This window comes from Musca autumnalis, unplaced genomic scaffold, assembly GCF_047663935.1.
Source record: "Musca autumnalis isolate F117 unplaced genomic scaffold, ASM4766393v1 scaffold_3, whole genome shotgun sequence".
NCBI lineage: Eukaryota > Metazoa > Arthropoda > Insecta > Diptera > Muscidae > Musca > Musca autumnalis.
In genome coordinates this window covers 169,870,543-169,888,520 of record NW_027411866.1, presented here as the reverse complement: position 1 = coordinate 169,888,520, position 17,978 = coordinate 169,870,543, and the positions used below count along the sequence as shown (strand labels likewise).

Below are 17,978 nucleotides of genomic sequence, written 5' to 3'. Positions count from 1 at the left end.
TAGCAGACCAAAAACACGTGGATTTTTAAAGAATATTTTTTGCTAGGTCTAGCAGACCAACAACACGTGGATTTTTAAAGAATATTTTTTGCTAGGACTAGCAGACCAACAACACCTGTATTTTTAAGGAATATGTTTTGCGAGGACTAGCTTCTGGTAGTCAACACATGGATTTTTAAAGAATATTTTTTGCTAGGGCTAGCAGACCAAAAACACGTGGATTTTTAACGAATATTTTTTGCGAGGACTAGCAGACCAAAAACACGTGGATTTTTAAAGAATATTTTTTGCTAGGACTAGCAGACCAATGAACTTGGTTTTTAAGAACATTTTTTCCGAGGACTAGTAGACCATTAACACGTGGATTTTTAACGAATATTTTCTAACTGACCAACAACACATGGACTTTTAAAGAATATTTTTTGCGAGGACTAGCAGAACAACACTTGGATTTTTAACGAATATTTTTTGCGAGGACGAGCAGACCAACAACACGTGGACACACCCTTCCTCAATGACTGCTCAGCTGAGAATGAATATTTTGTTTCTCCACACATGTTGTGAGCGTGAATAAATTTACGCTCACTGAGAGAACAAGGTCTCTCATGTGAGTCACAATGCCTTTCATTGATATACACACTTTTATAAATGGTGGTGGTTTATTGAAAGGCATAGAAAAAAAGCAAAAGCAACGACGACACATAGATACATAAAAAATTCCAAAGAAATATATACGGGGTGTTATATGGGGGCCATACCAAAACGTGGACCTATATAAACAAACTTTGGTAGAAATATTTTTTAGCCTCTGAAAAGACATAATACCAAATTACGATGGTCAAATGGGACAAATATCTTAAAAATTCCTTAAAACGACGACGCGTCACGCGAGTTATGATACATTGTTATTGTATCAAACCTCTTTTAAAATAAATATTGTTATCCCATTACATTCCCTCGTATTCTATTTATAGTTATTCTTTATTTACTTTTACTTAGTTTTAGTCTTCATTCTTATTATAATTCTCTAATTATCCATACTTCTTTATTCCAACATTTCTCCATATTCAATTACTCTCATTTCCAATTTTTAGTACTAAACATCAGTTATAAATTTGTGTATTCTTAGATTTAAGTTAGTCTAATTGTAACTCCCAAATGATAATGTTGAATTTTGTCTTTAATAAAAATATTAAAATTTAAATAAAAAGACTTTGATTTTACAATTACTTAACTGGCGCAGTCGTTAATTCGAACCGATTTTAAACCAAAGTTTAATGAAAAATAAGTGAACTTTCTAAAGTTTACAGCCAAAAAATACAGTGTTCAATTTTCAAAAACAGTTTATGTTAAAAATCACAAAAATACAAATAGTACAAGTGATAACAAATATTGTGTGTAAAGTGATTACATAACAACGTTGAAAATATTACGAAAAAATAAATAAAACAATAATTACAAGAAATATAAACCATTCTAAACATAAGTTTATAATAACATGAACAATTATAACTCAATTTATTTGAAAGAAAACGTTTATCACTATTTGGAAAACCTGAATATTTAAGGAATGTAAAACATTACAAAGTGAATAAATTAAATTAATTAAAGAAACTTTAAAACAATTCATATGTCTATAACAAATTCAAATAAACAGTCATCAAACAGAAAATCTAAAAAATATTAATTGTTTAACAAAATTACATCATCGAACGTAGTGATTGCATAATCACATTGAAAAAATATTACAAAAACAAAAAATAGAAAAAGAAGAAGAAAAGTATTATTCTCACCTGAAACAACAAGAAAAATAAAAAAGAAACCTAAAAAACATTTTTTTGTACTACTCTCGCCAAAAAAAGTACTGAGAAATAAGTAACAACGATTTAATATTAAAACAACAACAGAAAAAATTACAACAACTAAATAACAACAATAAAACATCTGCAACAGAATATCAGCAACAACATATCAGCAACACCTAGTTATCAACAACAATCAAATCTCACAATGTTGTCAATCAATGATGTTCTAAAAGACGCTCAGAGAATTCATGAATTCAGAGGAGATGATAGTTATGCTCTCTCATCATTTTTAAGAGAAGTCGAGACTGTTTTCATGCTTGTACAATCAAATACAGAGGTGCAGCAGTACATATATCAAAGAGTGGTTTTAAATAAACTACAGGGTGAGGCCCTCCACATTCTGAGAACATTGGGTCTGAATCCAACGTGGGAGGAAACTAAGGAGGCGCTTATTAGTAATTTTGGAGTAAGAGAGACTTATCACCAACTTTATCAACAGGCATTCGCTGCTAAAAATACAGATATAGTGAGTTATTATAATAAGTTAAGAGAAATATTGTGCAAAATTAATGAAAAATTTGAATACGATAAAGAAAAACCAATAGAATTTAATAATAGTAATGCAGAGAAAATAATTTTAAAGACTTTTATGAATAATATAGATGTAAACTTAGCATCAGTAATAATTAATAGAAATATTGTTAAGTTAAGAGAAGCTTATAATCTACTAGAAAGAGAGGGATTAATACGTAATAATTTTACCGAATGGAATAGTAGTTTTAGTAACAACAACAGCCACTATAGCTCTGCTAACAAAAGTACAAAATCCCAGCAGAGTAACTTTGGAAATCACAATGTACATAGCTCAGTTCAACACTCAGCATCGTATAATAATTATGGACAACAAAATAGTAATTATCAGAACAAATTCAGCAATAACGACAATACCCCAAATAATAGTTTTTTTAATAGACCTAATAATAATATTCAAGCTTACCAAGCTCAAAGTAATCAAAAACAGTACCCCAACACATATAATAATCAAAACACTTATCAAGGAGCAATACCTAAACGTAATGTAAACAGTACAAGTTATTCGAATAGCCGAAATTCCCGACGCAGCAATAACATGCAAATGGATGTTGAACATGTTCAAGAAGGCTTTCCTAACCAAGTTCAAGATGAAGTAAATTTTCTCACAAGTGCCCATCGAAAGCACTTCCAATAGTAATGCTTTCTATAGGTGCTCATAAAATTAGGACATTAGTTGACACTGGATCAACAACATCATTGTTAGATGAGGGTAAATTATTAGAATTTAAAAGATTGCCATTAAAAACTCCTTTATTCTTTTCATCGTTGAATAGTAAGACAAATATAACTCATGAAATTATAACTGACGTGCCAATTGAATTTAATGAATCAGCCACTATGTCCTGGAAGTTGACAAAATTTGATGGTAAACAGTTCGATGCAATTCTTGGACAGAATCTCTTAAAACCACTGGGGGCAATAATCAACATGGAATTAGAAACGCTAACAATAAATCAAAACACAATAGAATTTATAAAGACATGTCCATACACAGATCAGGAAATTCATCAGTTAGAGACAACAGAAACAACCAGTAGAATATTATATCAACTTTACGATGGCTTAAATAAAGAAGAATCCTCTCAAGTAGAAAGTTTGTTAGAAACATATAATGATTTAGTGTATACCGAAGGTCAAACTTTAACAAACACAAACTTAGTTCAACATGAAATACGTACAACAAATGACAGACCAGTATATACAAAAATTTATCGCTACCCACAAATCCACGAAAACGAAATATATAGACAGATAGATGAAATGCTTAAGCAAGGTATCATAAAGGAAAGTAACTCTCCATACAATAGCCCATTATGGATTGTACCAAAAAAAATCGATCATTCAGGGGAACAAAAATGGCGTATTGTAATAGATTACCGAAAATTAAATGAAATCACAGTAGATGACAAATTTCCTATCCCCAATATTGAAAATATATTGGATAAGTTAGGACGTGCTCAATATTTTAGCACAATTGATTTGGCAAAAGGATTTCACCAAATTCTTCTCAAAGAAGAAGATCGGTCGAAAACTGCTTTCTCCACGCCACATGGGCACTACGAATATGTGAGGATGCCTTTTGGGTTGAAGAATGCTCCAGCCACTTTTCAAAGGTTCATCAACGCTGTTTTGCGGGAACATATAAATAAAATTTGTGTTGTTTACCTAGACGACATACTGATATTTTCCACAAGCCTAGAGGAACATATTTGTAGTATAAAACAGGTTTTTAATAAATTAAGAGAAGCTAACCTTAAAATTCAAATTAATAAGTGTAAATTCTTTTCTAAAGAAACGTTGTATCTTGGTCACATTTTAACTTCCGAAGGAGTCAAACCCAATCCGGCTAAAGTCGAGACGATTCAGAATATAAAGCTTCCAGACACTGTTAAAGGTATTAAATCCTTTTTAGGGATGACTGGGTACTATCGAAAATTCATAAAAGATTATTCCCGGGTGGCTTACCCCATGATTAGATACCTAAAGAAAGATATTAAATTGAATAGCAGCGACCCAAATTACATACATGCTTTTGAAAAACTTAAGACTATTGTAACGGAGGCACCGGTACTTAAGTACCCAGACTTCAAAAAGACTTTTCAGCTGGTTACTGATGCCAGCCTAAATGCCTTAGGAGCCGTTTTGCAACAGAACGGTCATCCCATTTCTTTTGCTAGTAGAACACTCAGTGACCATGAAAAAAACTATTCCGCGACAGAAAAAGAACTCTTAGCAATCGTTTGGGCTACAGCATATTTTCGTCCATATTTATATGGATCCAAATTCGAAATTTTATCCGATCACCAACCATTACGATGGCTGTTTGTTAAGTCCCAGAGCAAAGATTTAAATCCCAGATTATACAGATGGATGATAAAGTTGAGTGAATATAACATAACGGTAAACTATATCAAAGGAAAAGATAATGTCGTTGCAGATTTTCTAAGCAGAATCAACGACAATGGAGAAATATATTTATTCAGTTCTTCCAATGATATAGACTCACTGTACAACAACGTGGAAAGTGAAATGGAGACCATTCACTCACAGGAGGAGGAGAGGAATAATCATATACCCCTTTTGGACACTGTAGTTAACAGGTTCAAAACTCAAATCATCCTGACGAATAATAAGATAAAGGATATAGAAAATATTCACGGAAATAAAAAAATATTTATTAATTCGGCAGATATCAGTGAAAATTTAGATAATATATTAACTCAGAATTTAGAAAAAGGTAAAGTGGGAATATATACAGAGCTTGATGACCATAGATACAATATTTTACAAAAAAAGATCATAGATTTGTTTGAAGGAAATAACAAAATAAAGTTTATTAGGTGTTCTTATCATGCTGTTGATATACCAACTGAGGAAGAAACTTTTAACCAGATACATCAATATCACAAAAACGAAACAGGACATACTGGTATAACCGAAAATTATGAAGGGTTGAAAAGAAGGATATACTTTCCGAATTTAAAGCTATTAGTTCAAAAATATGTTGATAATTGCGATGTATGCAATAGAGCGAAATTCGATCGCAAACCAATAAAACCACATTTCAGCTTGACGGAGACTCCAACCGATGTTAATCAAATCATTCATATGGATGTCTATACTAATTCGAAGTTCAATTTTCTTACATTTATAGACCGTTTTTCAAAATTTGCCTCAGCTTTTTATCTAGAGGATAGAAATAATCAAACCATTATAGAAAAAATCAGACAATACATTTCACAAAAAGGACACTTCATAAAACTTATAACAGACAATGAATTTAAGAGCATCAACATTAAAGATTTTTTGAAAAATGAAAATATTATACGTCATTTGTCGAAACCGAATAGTCACACTGGTAATAGTGACATTGAAAGACTTCATAACACAATTAGTGAAAAACTAAGGGCACTGACGATTGAGAATTCAACGATGAATATAAAGGATAAAATAAGCAAATGCATTGAGTTTTATAATAATAGTCTTCATTCTGTTACAAAAGAAAAACCTTTTGACATCGAACATGGCAACTGCGAAAAAAATAAGATCTATGAGAATATTTTAAAAACTAAAAGAAATTGTATTGATAAGAGAAATAAAACTAGAGAACATTATATTGAAAACAGAGAAAAAGGCTATATTAAAAATTACAGAGCTGTAAGACATAAAGAGCAACCGAAATTTAGACTAAGTGAATTGAAAAATGTACATTGTACAAACATACAAAGAAGAAAGAAATATAGTGGCATAGTTGATACAAAAAATTTTGATAATGATAAAAACTGAAATTCTGTACAAAATAGGTTATGTATAAAAAAAGTTTATTGAAATCTACCCTAGTATAAGTCAATATTTATTTTTAAAATCTGTTTTAAGACACAGGAGTGTCATAATATTAGCGGTGGGGTAGTTATGATACATTGTTATTGTATCAAACCTCTTTTAAAATAAATATTGTTATCCCATTACATTCCCTCGTATTCTATTTATAGTTATTCTTTATTTACTTTTACTTAGTTTTAGTCTTCATTCTTATTATAATTCTCTAATTATCCATACTTCTTTATTCCAACATTTCTCCATATTCAATTACTCTCATTTCCAATTTTTAGTACTAAACATCAGTTATAAATTTGTGTATTCTTAGATTTAAGTTAGTCTAATTGTAACTCCCAAATGATAATGTTGAATTTTGTCTTTAATAAAAATATTAAAATTTAAATAAAAAGACTTTGATTTTACAATTACTTAACTCGCGTCACTTTGTATGGGGGCTATACGAAAACGTGGACCTACATAGCCCGCTTTCAATACCAAAAGTCCTACGTACATATAATAGATTTTACCAACATTTCATCTACCTACTTCAATCCGTTCGGACGCTAGAGTGATTCCCACAGACGGACGGAATTGGCTATATCGATGTAGAATTGCACGCTGATCAAGAATATATATAGTTTGTGGGGTCTACAATGATTATTTCGAGTAGTTACAAACGGAATGACAAACTTAATATACCCCCATCTTTGGAATGTCTCTGCTATAGAAATATATAAAAATAACGATATTTTTATTAAAAATTTTGCATGAATAAAAAGTCGGACAAACATTTGAAATTCTTAAGGAAAATATGGTAGATATGATTAACTATGATAATTTACGATTTTATTAAATTTTTAGGTGTGCACGAATATGAACTTTGCATACTGTATGCATGTATATAACAAATTTATTGATGTAATTACGAATATTAAATACGATTTCTTCCTTGTCCAATAAAATATTTCCATAAACCTTTTTGATTCAATTATAAATTTGCAATTATAAAATGTATTATTAGTTCCAAATTATTAATAATCTAGTAGAACAGACATTTTTATGTTTCTAAACTCTTGTTTTCCAAATGTTAAATGTAATCAATATTGTATATTATACGCAATAAACAGAAATTGATAAATGTATTGGGAATTTAATTTACTAAAAAGCATAATTTCTTTAAGAAAATACAAAACACTGATTTATTCACTCACTTCCCGTCTTTACTCAACGATTGTATTTAGAGGACTGAAGAAAAAAGAACAGCATAATTAATACCATTTTTTTCTTTTCCTCTTAGCTTGATACGTTGGTTAACAACAACAAAGCACGAAACACACATGCTTTAACGCATACACACTACCAAAAACCAAACTTTTTTACCCTCCTGTCTTCGCTTCTGCGTCTTCTATCACCCCATACCAGCTATGCTCGACCATATACGTTTTCGGATGTACAACAACAACATTCTTTGTCTTTTTTCTCATCTGCTGTTGTTTAGCAATGGAAAGGCACTCTCAGAGAGATTAATGCACTGTTGGGCAGAAATGCTCGGCCTCATACACAAAAGTGTAAAAAATACATGAGTCTCTCGCAATTTGCCCACCATTGGATTAATGTTCAAAATATTCTGAGCACCAGTGCCCCATACACCAGCGTTCGTCACACAACAATAAAAATTTGTGTGTATGTTTTTTCAATGAAATAAATTGTGTGAGTGTAGAGAGAAACTCTCTTTGCTTGCTCGCGAGTAAAGGAGACGCCGATTGCTGCCATACACCAGCCAAGATTATCCATATACGTTAACGTGACTACATGATACGTGTACTCACAATGAGAATAACAATCAGTCGTCGTTGAACAGCCGAAAAGTAAACATGTGCATGGATGTACCGCATAATTTTTGTGGGAACACTGAACAAAACCGCACACACCCGCCACATGTTTACTGGTCGCAGTTCTAACAACCACTGAATGCTGATACAAACTTTCTTGTGATTCTCTAACTACTTTACTCTCTTTTTTAGTTTGAGCATCAATGCATACACACAGATCTTTATTATAAAACAGCATACCGCAGCTGCGAGAGCCCCGTTGTTACTCTCTTTAACAAAAATCCTCTCTCCACCCATAAAAAATACGTCGGTACCCAACAAATAAAATTGAGATATGTTACAAAATGTTGCAAACATATATTTGTTTGGACACACACAAATTATGTTTGGATTCAAACATATATTTGTTTGCAATCAGTCCCAAACAAATATTTGTTTGGATCCAAATATATTTCTAACATATATTTTTCTGCGTGTATTCTAACTTTAATTAATAGGACACATGGTTAATTGGCATTTACCTAATTTTACGAATAAAATATAGATAAAATATAGATTTGTTTATAAACAATATGTTTATTGACGTTATTGATAATACGAGTTTTAATAATAAATTAGGATCAATAAATAAATTCCAGTTATATTTTTTTTAGAACGGTTTTGTATATTGTATTAAGGACTTCAAAGATCAATTGTGATCAATGAACTCAGCTTTGCCGAATTAAGAGTACAAAGTAAATCTAAGTTTGGCAAGGTTATACAAATTGTTACGACCTTCAAGAAAAACTTTTATTTATACGAGTATTAAAAATCTTTTATAGAATCGCCAACGAAAAATGTATAAGATTTATGTCTACCATAGAAGAGATTTTTTTTCTTATAACCACACAATAGCCAATGCAATAAAGTATTGAAAACATGTGTCATACACATTTCTCTGAATCAGTACATACACATAAAAACGTGCAATTATCGATTTTTGTCCGTATTTTCCATTGAAACACTTAGTATGCAAAACACAATGATCTGTTCTAAAAAACAGAATCTGGTGATACTTTGTTTTCAGTTCATTAACCACAAGACACAATAAATCCTAAAGCATTAACATTAGAATACCACAAAAAATAAACAAAAACTAAACAAATATAGAAATTGACATGAAAATGATTTAAAAACATGCGTAGCCTTATTGGCCATTAGTTTGGCAGAAAAAACTTTGGTTGAAACATTTCTGTGAGAAACATTCCAAACAAATAAAAATAGTGTTATGGATCAAGTGACGTTTACCTAATGGCGCTTTTGAATATAAATTTTTATGTGAATAGTCACCGCCTAATATGTAGTAGTCTTGACGTATAACGAACGTAGACGAGGAAAAAAGCAATAAATTTGTTTCGTTTGACATAAAAAATCTGAAATAAATAAATAATATTTACCACTGGGTTTTTTGTTTGTATTTTTTATAACAACAAAAAATGGTCCAACAAATGGATAAGGCACAGTGGTGCAAATAGGAAGCAAGTGAGTGACTGAAGACAAGGACGATCAGACCGTTGCCCTGTCCATGACATTAAAGCTATGATAGGCGATTTTAATGCCAAAATTGAAAAGTGAAATACCTTTGGCCCAACAGTCGGAAAATTCAGTCTCCACAGTGAAAAATCTGACAATGGTATAAAGCTGATAGACTTCGCAGCGGCAAAAACATGGTACTTGGCAGTACCAGATTTAAACACCTCGACATTTATTAGGGGACCTGGCTGTCTCCATACAATAAAACAATAAATCAAACTGAGCACGTTGTGATAGATGGAAGACATCCATCGAGAGTGTTGGATATACGATCCTATCGAGGAGCAAACATAGATTCAGACCACCACCATGTTGCAGAAAGGTACGTACCCGATTAAACGTAGAAAAAGAGAGAAGAAGAATGAAGTCTGAAAATTCTACCAAACAGTGAAACATCAAACTGATGGCTTTGGTACAGGCAAATCCTCACCCAGAAAAAAAACTGACCACATCCGTTGTCAATAGTCTATCAACGCCGTTGGTGGTCGAATTGAGCATGCCGTTGTCAATTTTACAACGAGATGTTTTCCACGGTTTCCAGTATTGACAACGTACCGTGGTCGATGTGATCACTTTGTGGTCGAATTATTAAAAATTGAACAAGAATATACTCATGTTGACACCAATGATGGTCATATTAAAAAACTTACAACATCCGTGGTTAAGAAAAATTGGACACGCCTTTTTTCGCTCTGTGTTCCTGTGGAGACCAACAATATAATTTGGGGTGCCAAACTGTTGGTATCCAATAGTAGCAAAGACGACGAAGATACCACAGAACGAATACCTGAAGAAGGTATTGAATGTATACCGCCCGGCCAAAATGAGTTAAAAACAGCCATAAACCGGCTGACAAGCTGTATTCATCAGCTAGTTAGCACCATCTGGCAGGAAGAACGAGTATCCGTCGATTGGAACCTGAGCATCATGTGGCCTGTCCACAACTAACTATAGGGGCATAAGTCTTCTCCCTATTGCCTACAAGATAGTTTCAGGGAAATAATTGAGCCATACAAATGCGGCTTTAGAACTGGCAAATCCACCATTGACCACATATTTACCCTGCAGAAATTCCTGGAGAAGAACCAAGAGATGCAGATCGACACCTACAACCTTTTGGTCGAGTATAAAGCAGCCCCTTCGATGTCAGAAATCCACGTTCAAAGCTATTCCAAGCCATGTCTAAATTTTGTATTCCCGCAAAGCTCATTCGGCTTTATAAGATGACTTTAACTGATACTCGGTCCTCAGTAAAAGAAACTCTCCGAAGAGTTTAGTACCAAATGAGCTTTCAGACACGCGAGACAGCCTCTCGTGTGACTTACTCAACATTCTTCTGGAAAAGGTTATACGAGATGCAGATGTTAAAGAAATTACCAAATTTTCACCAATAGCCACATGTTACTTGCATATGCTGACGATATAAGCATCATGGTCCGATCAGTAAAATAAGTAACAGATACCTTTAAGAAGGGCGAAGAAAAATCTGCTAAAGTGGGTCTGGCAATAAACGGCGAGAAAAATTGTATTGGCCAACAGATGCTACTTTGGCTTAAGTAAGCAGTTTAACAACAAAGCCACATCTCGTCAAACAAAAATAACGCTTTACAAAACACTGATACTACCCGTGCTGATGTATGGTTCCGAAGCCTGCTTAATTGCGCTAGCAGAAAAGGCAGTGCTTGGTGTGTTTGAGAGAAAAATTCATCTAAATCCAATCTAAGTTGACGGAGAATATCGACGTCGTATGAACCACGAGCTGTATCTACTATACAATGACATCAGTAGTGGGATTCTGTAACTCATTTTTGCTGTTATCGATAATTGTCGGTAAAATTAAAATGCTTATAATTTCGATAATTAACGAAATTTTTCTGTAAGTTAACGATGAATAAAAAGTAGTCGCTAGCTTCTACCGACACAAACAGTGATGCCAACTTTCCTTTATGTTTTTAGTCATAATTTTGCGATTTAATTTTACCGATTTTTGTCGGTAACAGCAAAAATGAGTTACAGAATCCCACTACAGTATAGATAAACGTATCGAGATGCAACGACTGTATTGGCTAGATCATATCATAAGAATGAGCGATGATGAACCCGCTAGAAAGGCGATGGAGCAAACAAGTGAAAAAATAGATCGAACAAGTAAAAAAGTATGCCTGTGTGAATTGATCACTTATTTTTCAAAAAAAAAAAAAAATATTTAGGGGCTTTCCAGAATTTTGGGAGTATGAACTTGCCGACAAAAATATGCATTTGGATTAAAGCTTAAAAGTTTTGCAGGGGGAGGTATCTAAAGGAATGGACCGACATAGTTCATTTTGGAAGTTGGTCTTATCGCACCCACTAGTCATTTCAGTTGGTCACTATTTAATTGAGAACCACGAAAAAACATATTATCGCTGTAAACACTGACACTAAAATTTCCAAAGGATCCTTGAACAGTCCTTAAACAAATATGTTGAAGATTTGTGTGGGTGGAACCCCAAGCAGTGGACCGATAGGTGCAACTTTTATACATAAACTAAGTTTGGGCACAATATTTTGAGATTCAATGTTTGGACCAGCCACTACACTAGGGGTTTTTTAAAGAAGTGTCAACTTGCCACTCAAAAACTTGTATCATCGTAATAGGGACCTTGAGTGCAAACTGTTACAAGAAACAAGTAAAAAAGTATCAGTCGGCTTTGCCGACAGAGATATACCCTCAGCATGTGTGGATTGAAATACTATTTTCCCAAAAAAAAAACTTATGTATTTAGGAGGGTTTTCAAACTGTTGGCCATATGCACCGATATCGATAGATAGGGCTTTTTTATCACACTAGCCTGCGGTAATATATTCGGTTCGAGCCCTCCAGCCACTACATATCGTCGGTGTCATGCTTAAGTGTTCCATACGCCATTTTTGACTTTTTGAGATACAGGTGGTTTCTAGGGTTTTCCGGTATGCTATTTCTGAATTTCTAGTCGGCTTTCTTCTATCTGCTCTAGTTTCCGACATATCCACGCCTCGACGGGAAAACATAAACTTTTTTCAGTTATGAAATTAATATTTTAAAAACTTACAAGTTTAAGAACACATTTCAAAAATCAGAATTTCAATTTTCGATTTGGAAGTATTTAATTTATTGAGGCAAAGATGGAAAATTTTTTTGTCACTTTGTTCCATGTGATTTACAACATTTCATATTTGTGTCATAAGTGCGGATATGGAACAAATCGACAAAAATTATTTTTTTAAAAAAATCTCTAAAACTTTTATATTCCAATACATATTCCTCTAAATTTTTGCAAATATGTTCTATACACTATTATTAATATTTTAAGTCAAAAATATAAATATTTGCTTTAACCAGCTCCACAAAGTTGTGACGCAAAACATTAAAATGCGATTATCTCAAAACAGACAAATGGCGTATGGAACACTTAAGCATGACACCGACGATATGGTGCCATAGGAGTTTTTTATAACTTTCTGGCTGTTTTCTCAAGAAGTATGGATTTGCCCCTGAAAAAAATTTTTCTGCCGTAATTGAGGCAGCGAATGCAAGGTGCTTCAACAAAAATGAAAAGTGTTTGAGAGCAGGTCTTAAAGTGAATTTATCCAAAATTTTGTGTGGGAGGTACCCGAAGGAGTGGACAAATATAGTCCATATTCGAACCTGACCTATATCTGGTAGATATACATATTAGGATGTGTAAAGTATGGACGAAATCGGTCACTCCCATCAAGAGTTATCGTGTGCACAATTTGTTCGAACATTTTTGAACTTTTGTGGGGGAGGTACCTGAAGGAGTGGACCGATATGGCTTATCTTCGAACTTCAACTATGTTTGGACAAAATATTGCTAAGGCCAAATTTTTGACCGAATCGGCAGACCCTTTCGAGAGTTATCTTGCGCTCCAACCACCTCACACGGTGTCATAGGGTTTTTTGCAACTTTCAGGCTATTTTCTCAGGAAATATGGACTTGCCCCTGAAGAAACTTATACCGTCGTATGGGGGGGCAGTGAATAAAAGTTGCTAAAGCAAAAATCAAAGCGATTCGAGATATGGCCCTAAACTGAACTTTTCCGAAATTTTGTGTGGGAGGTACCCGAAGGAGTGCACCGATTGAGTGATTATCTAAGTATGGTACACATTTCACGATTGGCAAAGTATGGACCAAATCGGTTACTCCCTTCAAGAGTTACCGTGCGCACAAATTTTCCGAACATTTTCGAACTTTTGTGGGGGAGGTACCGGAAGGAGTAGACCGATATAGCCCATCTTCGAGCTTAAACTAAGTTTGGGCAAAATATTACGAAAGCCAAAATTTTAACCGAATCGGTTCATCCGTTCGAGAGTTATCGTGCGCTCCAGCCAGACAGACAGATAGACGGACGGACATTGCTCAATCGACTCCAAATTGTCTGAAACACATTTCGTCCAAACATACTTGGGGTCTAAAACCATTATTTTGATGAGGCCCGTATGAAAGTGTATATACCCTCGTTAGCATAAATGCTGAGGGTATAACAAATCTATGACACCGTGTGCAGTTGTTGGAGAGCAAAATAACTCTCGACCGGATCTGCCTATTCGGTCCAAAATTTGGCCTTCGTAATATTTTGTCCGAACTTAGTTTTAGTTCGAAGATAAGCCATGTCGGTCTACTACTTCAGGTACTCCCCACAAAAGTTCAAAAATGTTCGGAAAATTTGTGCGTTCGATAACTCTTGAAGGGAGTGACCGATTTGGTCCATACTTTACACATCCTAATACATATATCTTCCACATGTACATCAGCATTGAATATGGACTATATTTGTCCACTCCATCGGGTACCCCTACACAAAATTTCGGATAAGTTCACTTTAAGACCTGCTTTCGAATCACTTTGATTTTTCTTGTAAAAACTTGCATTTTCTGCCTCAATTGCGACTGTAAAAGCTTTTTCAAAGGCAAATGAATACTTCTTGCGAAAATAGCCAAAAAGGTGTAAAAAACCCTGTGGCACCATATGTAGTCGCTGGACAGCACTATAACTCTCGAAATTTGGCCTTTGCCATATTTTGTCGAAACTTAGTTTCAGTTCGAAGATGGCCAACAAATTCCGGCAGTTCCCTCCAATATTTTAAAAATTTCACTAGAATGGTATGCACTATATCTCTTTAACGGGACAATTAATCTGGTCCAAACTTTGGATCTCCTAATAGATTCTAAAATGACCGATATCGTTTCCTTATTCCTTATAGTACCTCCCCAACAATTGTGTTGATCACTCCGTAGATGAAAGTTTTAATGCACATAGGCTGAAGGTATATCTCTGTCGGCAAAGCTTTTTTAACTTGTTTTTGACTAATTTCAGTTTTTTCAATTAAAATAATTCGTAGTGCAATAAAATATACCCATTGTGCATTGTGGCTACATACTACATACCTTTCAGAGTAAAGGTACTACATTTTTAAACAAAAATCGTGCACTGCTAATAAAGTTCAGTCCAGACGTATAAATACATACATACGCATGTACATATGTACACAAAAGATACAGATGATGCGTAGACTTTATCTGTCAACACAGCAGAGCAATTCCAGCCTACATTTTTAATTTTTATTGCCAAGTGGTGATAATAATGTTTAACTAAAACGCGTGCATTTGTTTATAAAGTGGTTTAAAAAGAGTGCTTTGTTTTAGATTGGCGGTCTATTGTGTGCATTCGTAATCTGTAATTTAATTGTTTATGTAAAATATTTGTTTATTTATTCATAGGTGGGTGATGGGAAGGTGCTCTATTTTAATTCTAAGCATATGTATGTATATATGAAAATATCAGAAACACTTTACATTGTACATAGATCTCTAAACGCATGTTTACATTTACGAAATCCAGTGGATTTTAACTAAGAATTGCTTACACATCGACTAAATCTAGTGGATTTTATTTCATGTATTATACTTCGTAAATGTAAACTTAATCTAACTTCTCTCAAATAACTTTTTAAAGATTTTTCTAAATTCTGTATTTTTATTATAGCTTACTATTTAAAATCGCACTATGAAACTTCTTAAAAAAATAAACTTTTAAATGATCATCATTGTTTTGAATACAACAACTTGAAATAACCCAATTACAAAACTATAAAAAGCACCATCATTCGATTGATCATTTTCTTACAATGTGTTTACTATAACAAAACAGGCGTAAGGCGTCTTCTCATCTGTCGACCTACTTCACCTGATTACTGTGCGTGTGCCAATAAAATTGTACATTCCAATACAAATATTTATCGATTGGCTTTAAATCAACATACACACAGAAATGCGCAATTTGTTGCATTTTCTGAAGGTCGTACAAATTTAGAGATAAGTTATCGATCGACGGATACTAATTCTGAATCATGCACAAATTAATAGTAGGTTTGTAATTTGTAAATTTATTTTTGGTACAAAGTTCATAAATAATCGATATTACACTGTGCAACACTGGAAATGCAAACAACTTCTAATGGACATTTTCTGAAAGTACATATTGAGACTACAAAAACCTTAATTGGGTTTTGTGTTCTTAGATCGGGTTTAGATTTTATGGCCTCACCTAAACCGACCTAAAATTTGACTTTTTTCCAGTAATCGGACGTTTATCTCCGAAACTAGGAAGAATTTTGCTTTGCAGTCTTCAACAATATTGTAGCCCTAAAGTAGTAGAACTTATGTGTCAAACAGATGAACTTGGAAAAGCTGCATCTAGCGCATCAAACTCGTTAAAATATAGAAAAGTTTACATAATTTCTGAAATTCTGGTCAGTAACAACTAAACTGTTGGGAGTTGAAACAAGTATTCATTCTAAACATTTTCCAAATAATGTGACCATCAATTCGTCAGAACATTCTGAAAGTATAAAATGGTTATTTCACGTTGTTTAAGGGGTATTTCATAACATACCTTTTACAAAACTTATTTCAAACAATGTTCACACAGGCTGTTTATTCTCATGTTGGGGATTTCAATGAATTGTTGAAATATTTACCAAATTGTAGTTGAAAAATTTGCTACAAACAAGGCGATAGAGGCATTTTACAACAATATAATGTTCTGAAGAGTTGTTTATTACATTCCGAAGAATATTTTCCCAAAAGGTAACATTAAGAAGAATTTAACATTTTGGGAGATACGCTGCGAAATATACACAAATTATAGAATTTTTAGATATATTATAACATTTGAGGCAATAAGTGCAGTTTTTCGAGTTCACTATTCCTCCAAATATTTTCTTGCTCTTATCTACAAGTTTGCTGCATATGTCAAAACATGATTCGTATTGATTTCAGAGATACAGCTCCAATTTATTTTAAAAATTCGATCTTTAACCATGTTTAGATGAGACCATAAAAACCGAACCCGATCTAAGAAAACAAAACTACAAATATGGTTCTTGCCTATTGGTCCTCTACTTTCATAAAATTCTGGAAAGAAGTTGTTTGCACGCGATTGGCTCAAAAATGTTGCACAGTGTTATTTCATTGTACGTATTTTTTATACCCTCAGCATTTATGCTAAGGAGGGTACACTTTCATAGGGAAAAATGTGCCTCATCGAAATAGTGGTCTTAGACCCCAAGTATGTTTGGACGAAATCCGTTTCAGACAATTTGGAGTTGATTTAGCCATGTCCGTCTGACTGTCTGTCTGGCTGGAGCGCACGATCACTCTCGAACGGATCAATCGATTCGGTACAAAATTTGGCTTTTGTAATATTTTGTCAAAACCTAGTTTAAGTTCCAGGATGGGTTATATCGGTCCACTCCTTCCGGTACCTCCCCCACAAAAGTTCGAAAATGTTCGGAAAATTTGTGCGCACGATATCTCTTGAAGGGAGCAACCGATTTGGTCCATATTTTGTATATTATGAATTTTCTACCAGACTTAGATGAGTTTCTAATATGGACTCCACCGGTCTACTCCTATGGGTACCTCCCACACAAAATTTCGAAAAAAATTAAGCTTAGGACCTGCTCTCGAATCGCTTCGATTTTTCTTGTAACAACTTGTATTCACTGCCCCCATACGATGGTACAAGGGGCAAGTCCATACTTTCTGAGAAAAACGCTTGAAAGGTGCAAAAAAACCTACGACATCGTGTGTAGTCGTTGGAGCGCAAGATAACTCTCGAACGGATCTGCCAATTCGGTCCAAAATTTGGCCTTCGTAATATTTTGTCTAATCTTAGTTTAAGTTCGAAGATAAGCCATACCGGTCCACTCCTTCAGGTACATCCCCCTAATAAATTCAAAAATTTTCGGAAAAATTGTGAGCACGATAACTATTGAAGGGAGTGAGAGATTTAGTTCATACTTTAAACATCCT

General features: G+C 33.8%; 1 protein-coding gene across 11 annotated transcripts in view; it reads right to left on the bottom strand.

Annotated features, from left to right (window-relative positions):
* Positions 1-17,978, bottom strand: part of LOC141398095 (uncharacterized) — a 373,354-nt gene that overhangs the window by 16,982 nt on the left and 338,394 nt on the right. The window lies entirely within an intron of this gene.